Below are 11,699 nucleotides of genomic sequence, written 5' to 3'. Positions count from 1 at the left end.
ATATATGGCCACAAAATAAATAGATGCTAAACGTAATAAAGGGAAACATTGTATTCATTTATTTTTATTTGAACCATTTTTGTCATGTTCGTGAATTGATGAAGCGTATTGGTCTTCTTGGATTTCATTCTCTCTTTACCATTTGTAGTAGGTTTTGGGTGTTTTGATATATTGAGTTTAAGCATCACCAAAGAAACATTCTTGGATCTTGATCATAATAATTTTCTCAGTCCCTGCAGAAAAAAAAGTTTGTGCATCAAGCACCAAAAAAAGTATTTTGATTAGTTGATTTGTGTTAGTCTGAGTAGGCTGAAATCAAGGATGTGAGGCCAATGTTACACATCAGAATTCGAATACTAAGATGTGTCTATTAGACCCAAGCTACATCGATATTTTTAAACTAAAATATTGCAAAACACTAACTCAATGACGAATAGGTTGTTGTTCCCGCAGATAGAGCCAAATTAATATCGTACTTGTATGATAATCACATTAAATAAACTGCTTGATAAATGCTTTTGATATTCAGAATTCAATTGGAAACTCAACCTATATCCCCATGACACTTGCTATGGAGGAAACCTTAGATATTCAATGTACTGTTCTATGTTCCTTTGGAATTTCAACCAAATATGAAAAACCACTGTATTTGATACTTCATAAGTGTCCCTAAAACAATGGTATAGGATTGAGTCTTCCAAGTGTAACATGCAACCTCTTTCTAAATTATTAACATTAGTTATATCAGCCAAAAAAAAAAGTAAAGCTAAAGGTGACGTTAATCAATCAAGATACTATATAATTACATACAATCTATTATAAAAAAAAAATGCGGTATGATTGCCAATGAGACAAATCTTCACGAGAGACGAAATGAAACAGCAAAATTTAGGACTTGTTCCCCTTGCTGTTGTATTGAAACATTGACTTCTCTACACTTTACACTAGCAGTATAAATTCGAAACAATTAAAACTATTAAACGAATATTTAAAGAGTTTGTCCTGCTTTCTTTCAAAAAAAATATCGCAAACGTAGATACGTAATGCTTTTGAGCTTTTGATTTCTTATAAAAAAAAATGTACTAGTTCAGTTTTCTGTAATTTTTACTTTGTTCATAGAGGAACTATAAGTAAAAACAAAAGAGAGCAGTACCCATTACCTTATCTTACGCTATGTTGATGGTATTCTCTAACAAATTGATTATGTTAAACGCATCTACCCCATCGAATTCGAGATAAAGAATACAACCGGTTCAGTCAAGTCTGCATCATATCTTCTACATATCACTTCTAAAAATTGACAATGATGGTCGGTTAAAAAAAACAAAATTTAGACAAAGGAGACTGTTTCAGCTTCCCAAAATTGTGTACTTTCCACTTCTGCGTAGCAACATTCCAGGAGCGTATGCATACGGTGTATATAACCATATTCCAGTGCTTGTCTATCCTATCATGATTTCCTTGATACAGGATTGTTGCTCACAAGAAAGCTATTGAACCAAGAATGCCAAGTGGTGATGTTGAAATCATTCCTTTGTAAGTTTTAAAGACGCAATCATGAGTCTGTTGACCGATATGGAATATCCGTTTTACATATAAAAGCGGATACATTCTTATGTTGTAACAACAATTCTGTCTCTTTTCCCTGAAATGGTACTTTTTAAGAAGTTTGTACTTACATGAAAATCACGACGGATGTCATAAGTGAAGGAGGAGGATCTTCCATTCCGAGGCACCTGATATCAACCGCAGGTTTTGGTGGGGTTCGTGTGGCAGTCGTTTGATTTCTATGTTGTGGTTTGTGTACTATTGATTGTCTGTCGGTCTTCTTCGTTTTTAACTATTTATAAATTTCCTGTTTACAATACTTTAAATTTTTCAAACAATCAAGGAGTGTCTTATCCCAGGAATAGGTTTCCTTAGCCGTATTTGGCACAACTTTTTGAAATTGTGGATCCTAAATGCTCTTCAGCTTCGTACTTGCTTGGCTTGATTAATATTTTGATATGATTGATATAAGCGTCACTGATGAGTCTTGTGTAGACGAAACGCGCGTCTGGCGTACTAAATTATAATCCTGGTATCTTTTCTCAAATGAAGGTAGCTATCGGATTTCTAGTTTTGCAGAGAATTCTATAGTCAAATAAGATTTTTTTTACAATCATTTATGAAAGTGAAATAGTTAAAAAGTATTCGATTTTAGTTACTAATAAGGTTCCATTTCGTCAAATTACGCTTAGAAATGTTGATTGTAAATTAATAACTTGCAAGTAAATAATTGGACCTCAATAAATCCGTTTATATGTGCAAGACTTAATCCCTTAGCTAGAGATTGATGACGCATGCATTGTGTTAGTTGTTTAGTTATTTAAAGGAAAACATTGAAAGTGATACAAATGTACAGCATTTGGTTGACTGATTCGATCCCCAAATCATTAATACTTTACAGGTAAAACAATGATATAAAATATTTCTTACCTATATAATGAAATTAAACAGACCTAAAAAATTATCCATTTGCGCGAGTTCACTTTCTATTTCTATTTATAAGTTAATGTATTGTATATCGCCTATATAATCATCGGAGGTTTCGGTGTCTAACTTGAAAATTAATGGCGTGTATATTAAAATCACACCAAACAAGTTACATATTCTTGAGCCCATGCTCTGACGTTGTTTACATTTTTAAAAATTGATCTGAATCAAATATGAGAATTTGGGCAAAACATGAATGTGACTGCTAGTTCCCCCTTTAAATGAAAAAAGTTGGAGGTATGAGAGTCTATGAGAAAACTGAAGATACAGGTTTATTTTTAAGGTTACGACTGAAATTACATGAGAGTTGTTAAAAAATAATCATTGGTTCAATCCACCATTTTCTACATTTGAAAATGCCTGTACCAAGTCAGGAATATGATAGTCCATTCGTTTGATCTGTTTTATCAATTGATTTTGCCATTTGACTAGTAACTTTCCATTTTGTATTTTCCTCGGAGTTCAGTATTTCAGTGATTTGATTTTTGAGTATCTAAACACAGGTGAGACCCTGTTCAAAGAAAAGGGAAATTAGAATATCATCGAAGTCCATGTATTGTCAATTTTGATTGAAGATGTGGGATAACTTTCGTAGTGTTTATAGATGCATGAAGGTACAGTTTAAGAACACTGCGTTATAAATAATGTCAGTGACGACGCACTGAGCTAGCTGGTTATATCCTTTGGGACTAACAATAAATCAACAGTGGCGTATCGATCCTGTGTTATAAAAAGGGGGCAAACACATACCCTCTCTGGATTTAATTTCATCATGAATTTTGAAAACTTATTATTTGATAGCCAATGACTTATTAATACCGAAACAAATGAAGAGATTTGTGGTCAAGGCCGTAAAATAATACTTGAATCCATCTTAAGTCAACTTTACCTGATGTAATTGGAAATACAAAAAGGGCAATTGTGAGCAATATTACCTTTTATCGAATAGACAACTAAGCAAATGTAGACCGTGTATGTGCCTTCTTTAATGAGAAGTAGAAAATAACAAAAGATGTGTTATTTCATCTACAGTCTTCGATTGTCATTTTTGCAGAATATCAATGTCGATTAAAGTTTGTAAGCCTGATTTGTTTTCTCTTTATCGATTTGTCATATCTGAACAGCGGTATAGAAGTGTTGCCTTTATTAAGATTGTAATTTATGCAGAATTTCAAATTACACAAGGATCAATTCAGAATCACAAGAACATATTTTATGAAGAATTCACAAAAAGACTTTGTTTAGAAATTTGCCTTCATTGTATCTGAAAAGATATAATTATATAAATCCTAGACTATTGGGATTTTAATATATAAATAAAAGAATAGAAATATGAATTGTTTTGGATGATATAATAGTGCAATTACTCATATATGATTCTGAGTACTACTACAAAGAATATTTGTGTGATTTGTTATCTATTTTATTTTAGTATTCTTTATGCGAGCTATATATGTAGCTGAAAGATCCTGGTTGTACTTACTTTGAGTATTGATATACTCGTATACAGATTGTCGTATTAAAAGTGCAAGAAATAGAAGCGGACGGCATCAAATGGACTTCAAAAGTTATTCTGAACCTAACAATGATATTACGTGTAAACTAGCATTACGAATCCTACAATGAATCAGGACTGAACTGAGGTGCCACATTACAGATCCTGCTCCAATTATGACATCCGTCGTGTTGTCGAGAAAACTTCAGAAAAGGTATCATTCTATGATGTAACATTTGAGAGAGATAACGTGATTGTTGTTACGATAATACGATCATTCGCGTGTACCTCTGTGATGCAGATACGCCATCGCGGTCAACTATCTCGCGTTGGTTTCCGTAAAACTTTTGACGGCGTTACTTCAACAAAAGAGCGACTTAAAACATATTTGGTGCCATTAATATTCTACTTCAGAAGATTACTACTTAAAAGTCAACTGTTTATTTGGGTTAAATATTATAAAGATGAAATAATTCCTTTGAAATTGTATCAGAAGCCATCATGATTTGGATGACTGTTATGGTAAATTACTGTCGCAGAAAACATGTGCTTGTTTAATTTTCCTTCATACATTCCCGTTCTCTCGTCTCCCTTTGTTGCATCAAAGAATGCGATATTCAGAGTATTTTAATGTAACTGCGAGTAGATACTATCATTGAGATATCACAGTCTATCATCTAAGACGAACAAGTACTTTATTGTCTCATTGGCACTCATGCCACATCTTCTTATATCTATTTAATAAGTAAACATAAACACGGTAGAAAGGTAAGATAAATCGTTAAACTATAGTATTGAAGGTAAACAATTTAAAACGAACAAAAGGAAATGGAAAAACCCAAGAAAATGCTATGTTTGCATTCACAAGAATAACAAAATACATTCATCAGATAGTTCTTTTTAGTGTTTTATTTCAGAACCAACATCTCTGCCATCTTTCCATAGTTCTAAACTGGCGGTTAATTTTCTGAAGGATTTACGGCTGCTGCTGTTCCATCAGCTGAAAAAGTACACTTGCATTAACCGATATAAATACTTTTCTAATTTAAAAACGGTGCAGTTACTTTTCTTTATCGCATGTGTTTAACTCGACCCTGTTTTTTTCTAAGATATAACTATGCTATGTATTCATACTTTAGATATATATATATAATATTTTTTAGAAAAAATACTATTTAGTTGAAAAGAAGGTGAAATTGTGACTCAAATTATTTTAGCCTGGGCACCCATTGGCCAATAATATCAGATGAGGCTTTTATCGATATAGTCACCTAATGAAATTTAAATAAGGCTAATAAATGTGACCAACATTGAACGAAAACAGAATATTATGGGTCATCGTGATCATTTTTTTATGTCTTTCTCCTTTTGGTGTTCGGCCAATGGAGCAAGATCTGCTTACCTCTTCGGAGAACCTGAGAATAATCCTTTTCCTTTGTTGTGTTCGTGTTGCTCGTTTTTAAGTGTTCTATGTTGTATTTTGTTTATTGTAGATTGTTTTGATATGCCATTGTCAGTTTGTTATCAACTTGTAAACTTGAATATCCTTTCAGTATCTTTCCCCTCTTTTAGATATGAGAAATGTATGAAAACATTATATAACAAAAACGATCCTCCAACGTGACACCATCACTACGTTATATTTCTTTTATTTTATATATTAATACTTCTTTTTCACGCTACATATTCTGACTTATTGATTTTTATTGATAAAAAAAGACTACAAATACTTTTAGAACATTACACATGAGACCAATGTGATAAAATTGTAATTAACATTATATTGTAAAAGCATACAAAACTTCATCAATTCCGAAATATTTCCGAGTGAAATATATTTTACCATAAGCATCTATTTAGCCACTATACAATGATTTAATATTTTCCATTACCCGTAAATCCATGCAGATCCTTGATATTTTTTTTTATTTCTATACTAAATGTATTATCCTTGTGTTCTCAGATTGAATACAACCTTAGTACGAACAAAACAAAGTGCGATTTTTCACGTATAATACTTACGATCATTTCGATAACAGAAACAACTAGAGACCGGTGGTGAACGTCGTTCACATCTACCAAACTTTAAACCTAATTTCCCCACACAACAGCCTTGACATCCACAGTTATTTGTCTGAAAACGGCAAAAATTCTCAGAACATATCTGTCCTGAAGTTTGTTCCACAACTGAAATTATGTCATAATAGTTTAGAGTTTTTGCAGTTATAACGACAAAGGACCTCTTTCATTTCTATATGCATTTCAATACATATTTAATGTCTAGAAATATCAACAATCAACATCCAATATATTTAGGTGTGGATCCGTTTATGGAAATAAAGTTTTCAAAATTATGTCTTGCTCTGCCTGTACAAAGTCAGGAAAATGACAGTTCTTGTCTATTCGTTTTTGACGCGTTTTGTTATTTGATTTTGCCATGTGATTATGGACTTTCCGAATTGATTTTCCTCTAAGTTCAGTATTTTTGTGACTTTCCTTTTTAAAAGCTGTCAAATCGACGTCCCGAATGAATCATAGAAGTAACGTTATAACTTCCAATTTGACATAACGTCACGTTAGGCATGACTAGAGAGAGAGAGAGAACTAGAAAACATCCAATATAAAGGCGTCGATGCAAGGTTTCTAAACATAAGACTGCATGCAAACATACTACGTTATAATACTCGTTAATTAAAGAATAATTAATCAGACAAACAAAAAGAATTCAAATTATAGAAAAAAAAATATCAAATGATTAAGATATTAATTCACAAGTGCTCGTGGTTAATTATCAGTATTGTTCTTTAGCTTGATAATTAATCTTGTTTCTGTAATTGTTAACTTTGCACTGTAAATTTTCGTACATCTCTCTTTGATTGCTGTTCGTCTAAACATGTGATTATTTTAATAAAATAGGACTTTGCAAAACATTTTTTCCAACGTGATTTGATAATTAGACAATTCTTTTGCATAATTCTCTTTCTTGGTATCAACTGAACGCTTTGCATAAAAGGTGCAATAGGATCTTCGTCACTGTGAGAGCAACTCATCAACACACTACTACAAACAGGTTAGGGTAAGCAAGTTTAGAGAACTAATTTGTTTATATATTGATATATTTTCCCTTTTTCAACTTAATACTGTTGATAATATATAATGTGCAACTCACCAGCTAGGAAAACAACTAGACCTAGGATAGCAAGAAACTTCTGCATGCTTCAGAGTTAGATACACTTGAAAATCTAAATAAAAATAGTCAATTAGTTCTTCCTTTAGATATTCCTGAACTTTTTTTCTGTGTTTGTTTGTTTCGTTTTTATTCATGCATATCAAATTATAAGCCTGATACCTTTGGTGAGTATTTACTGGATCGATGCCACTGATGGTGGACGTTTCGGAGTATATCACCAGCCCAGTAGTCAGCACTTCGGTGTTGATATGGATATCAATTGTATGCTCATTTAAAAATTAAAAAAAAACCTAAGGGCATCCGATACAGTTTCTCGATAAAATGTCATTCTTATAATTTTTTAATATGTTGTAGGCATTGTCGTGTTATAAAATAAAACATAAAATAAAACATAGGTAACCGTGCTCGTTTATCGGAAAAAGTGAGGCTGAAAATTGAGGATTTATGCATTTTTTTAAAAAAATTAAGCAATGTTATAAAATTTTTGGGAGCAGATATTTTCGTCGTAAACTATTAAGATCGGTTTAATCTAAAGCTGTGATAAGTGACAAAAAGGGGAAAAAATAATTCACTACACGACTACAATTATTCAAGCCTTGCTTGACATTGCGGACCATATGCTCAAAGTGGTATTTTTTTAAACCTAAAAATATGGAAATAAACTGTTTCCGAAAATGTCATTTCAAGCATTTTTCTGCATAAACTGCATTTTTTTATGCTTTCTCCAAATCCAAATTATCTCAAAGAAAAAATATAGGTCACCGAGCTTAATTCAATGAAAAACGCGATATATTCTCAAAATTGCGTCCCCCCTTTATAACCTCAACGTTAGCGCTAAAGTGCACGACGTCGCAGGCAGATAATTTAGACGTTATCTCTGCAAATTACCGGCGACATTTTTCACATTATTTTGCATGTAAATTACTATCTATAAGTTGGTAATATTGTTTCCGAAAATCAAATCATGTGAATAACACAAACCTCTCTCTCTGTTTGTGGTCTAAGTAAGAAACATCTGAAGAAAAGGTATTACGGACTGTTGATAATGTTTACGGCTTTTAAAATTAAAGACTCGGCAATTCAGAACTTGACATACAGGTACATTTACTGTACAAACTCGTATATTGTTTCATACCGAATGTTGACCTCTAGATTTATTTTGTTTTGTTTGGTGGGGTCCTTTTTCATTACAAATATTCCTTAAAATCCTTTTATTCACGTTCCTGAGAAATCCGGATTTGTTGATACGAATTAAAAGTTAACGTCGTTTGGACAGTAACTCAAATTTAACGCGTATTGCAATTCGAATTAGAATTTACGATAGGATGTAAAACATTTCGAATACGAATCTAACTAATTCCAATTAGTTAATGCGAATCGAATTCGAATTACATGTACGTGTGAATTCAGCATTATCCTGCAAACGGAACTTCTTTTTGTGTACATAAATTGCAGCACGTAAATTAGGCCGTTACTTTTTTCGTTTGAATTGTTTTACATTGTCATTTCGTGACCTTTCAAAGCTGACTATGCTATATGGGCTTTGCTTATTGTTGAAGACCATACGGTGACATAGTTATTAATTTCTGTGTCATGTTATTCTCTTGTTGGGAGCTGTCTTATTGGCAATTATACCACGTCTTCTGTTTTATGTGGTCAGAAAACAAAAGCAAAATCGTTTAAAGGAGAATCTTCAATTAGCTAAAGAATGCTTTTAAATTGTCCAAACAATGAAACTATCTATAATACTGAAATAATGAGGTCCAATTTGTCAGCCGTCATGGGGGAAAACGACAAATCAAAAATTCAACTTTATATATAGCTTATATAGAACAATGGTGTTGATTTAAAATTTCACCACTCCAGACCCTTTTGTTTTACACAATATTAATATTGCCAATAATTAACAAGATCCGGGTTGAATCTGATACCGATACCAATATTATATTCACCTGTTACATATAACCTTATCTGTACGTTCCGCATATGACAGGCGCACCACAAAACGGTGTATTTAGGATTTTACTATATACACGGGTCATAATAAGCATTGTCAAATTGTTCCCTATTGTAGTATTTTAATCAGTATGACTTTCTCAGATGACAAAACGAATACTAAATATCAGGACTTAAAATAAGGCGTAAAGGTACAGTTTTCAATTTGTTAGCCGGCATGACGTAAAACAGCGAATCAAAGAATTCAACTTTATTTTTACCTATTATAAGAAAATGCTGTTGATTAAAACATACTCCACTCCAGGCCCTTTTGTTTTCCAAATAATCAATATAATACGTCCCGTAAAATTTTTTACGGGTACATAAACTATTGTTAGCTATTGCCTTTTGTTAGATAAAATACGTGCAACGTGGAAGAAATAAGAACTTTGTTCTTTTATAAAAGTTGTATCATTGTTTATATTAGCGGCGTGCACCTACATTTTCGGTATTACTTTTAAAATATCATTGGCTTCCTGTGCTGTAATAAAATGTCATGGAAGATGAATGATAATAAAAATTATAATTGACATGCACCAAAAGGGTCATTCGTCTTGAGATTGTTCACTATACGATATTTTGTTGAAGATCTCAAAGAAACAGTAATTTGTTTTATTTGTTATGATGTTATTAGACTTTTATCCTCTTAGAATCAAATACACTAATATTAATGGCGTAGAATTTAACATGCGGGAGAAATCGAAATTCCACATTACGTTTCTTTTTCCGGAAAATTACACGCATTACGTCCCGCAAGAAGTTACGTTTTGTGTGAATTCAAACACTTAACGTCGCGCCAAGAGTTAATTCCCTTGAAACTGTATCGGAAGCCATTAATCGTTTGTAAATGCACGAATTATTCAAAATACTACGGATTTTCTTATCCCAGACATAGATTACCTAAGCCGTATTTTGCACAATATTTTGGAAATTTGGGTCCTGAATACTCATCAATTTTATACTTGTTTGACTTTCTTACCATTTTGAGTGTCACTCATTACTCTTATAAGGACTAAACGCGCGTCTGACGTATCAAATTATAAGCCTTTGATAACTACATGCAGCAGAGTAGCCATTAAATGTTACTCTTGGTCATATGTACGTCAATGCATACCTCCAATAGTTAATTTCTGTTTCTAACTTTAGTTTACCTCAACGAAATGTTATGAAACTATCCACAATGCATGGATATGACCACAAAACTAAGATTGAGTTCAAAATTGAATGATGTTTTCTGGTACATTTGATAACTATTTACACTACTGGGTCGATGCGACTGCTGATGGACGTTTCGTCCCCGAGGGTATAACTAGCCCAGTAGTCAGCACCGAAATGAATATCAATTATTTGGTCATTTTTATAAAATTCCTGTTTACAAAACTTTGAATTTTATAAAAACTAGGGATGTTCTTATCCCAGGAATAGATTACCTTAGCCATATTTGGCACAACGTTTTGGAATTTTGAATCCTCAATGCTCTTCAACTTTATTCTTGTTTGGCTTGATAAATATTATGATATAAGCGTCACTGATGAGTCTTATGTAGACGAAACGCGCGTCTGTCGTACTAAATTATGATCTTGGTACCTTTGATAAATATTATTTGTATCGTCCGCTTCTTGTACGTAATCTCATTTCTCACCCAATGAAGTATATAATGCACTTTTCCTTAACTTTTCTGATATTTCATATCGTCAATTAACATATTTCAATAAATAACAGCTACATGAAAAGGGCATTGATATACTTTTCCAACTTATTCTTGTTCGTAAACAACGGAACTTAAGTTCAGCTTCCGAACCCCTCACCAAATAATTATGTTTTCATTCTGATTATAAACGTATGTAAAGTACGATCATTGCACATTACTGAATAGTCCGTGTCTCGATGAATTTTTGAATGAGGGAGTCCTAGTACCATTGAATATAACATTCTGCCTTTGGTTTTAAAAGATAAGTTTCTATATTCATTCGGTAAGCCACGAATATTTGTTTTACATTCTATATAAAAGGGAGAAAAAAAGAAAATGAAATAGATAACAAAAGAATAAGTCATACCTTCTAGAAAGCTTGGTTACCAGCAGTTCGTTTCATCAGCCGTATTTTGCTTTTTATACCAAGATGTAATTGAATTATGTGACATCCGTGCAACTTAATCTGCATTACAATTTTTTAAGGATTTGGTTTATTATTCCTTTGTGTTGCATGTGCAATTTTAAGCATTTTATACTTATCGTTGTATTCAAATGTGATATTTTTTTAGGTTGAATAAAATATTATACAATTTAAAAGAGGATTTCACTCGAACATATGTTTCAAATGCATACAAGGGCAAATATTTGACCAGAACATATAAGAGAATTAATTGTTACATAATATATGAATGCATATGAATATTACAAAGTAAAGTGTACCTTAAATGAGATAACATCATAAAGTCTCTAACGATAGAGCTAACTTTGATATCACTGACGTGTCTAATCTA

At 32.3% G+C, this 11,699-nt stretch overlaps 1 long non-coding RNA gene across 1 annotated transcript; it reads right to left on the bottom strand.

The window, feature by feature from the left end:
• Window positions 1–4,916: 4,916 nt before the first annotated feature.
• On the bottom strand, window positions 4,917–11,359 carry LOC139522323 (uncharacterized). The gene is made up of 4 exons (XR_011664387.1): window positions 11,273–11,359; window positions 7,200–7,272; window positions 6,053–6,217; window positions 4,917–5,030 (listed from the first exon to the last, which is right to left on the bottom strand). It is a non-coding gene; the product is annotated as an uncharacterized lncRNA (long non-coding RNA).
• Window positions 11,360–11,699: the final 340 nt, after the last annotated feature.

This window comes from Mytilus edulis, chromosome 5 (assembly GCF_963676685.1).
Source record: "Mytilus edulis chromosome 5, xbMytEdul2.2, whole genome shotgun sequence".
Taxonomy (NCBI): domain Eukaryota; kingdom Metazoa; phylum Mollusca; class Bivalvia; order Mytilida; family Mytilidae; genus Mytilus; species Mytilus edulis.
The sequence above is the reverse complement of the archived record's forward strand: the minus strand, read 5'-3'. Positions and strand labels throughout refer to the sequence as shown.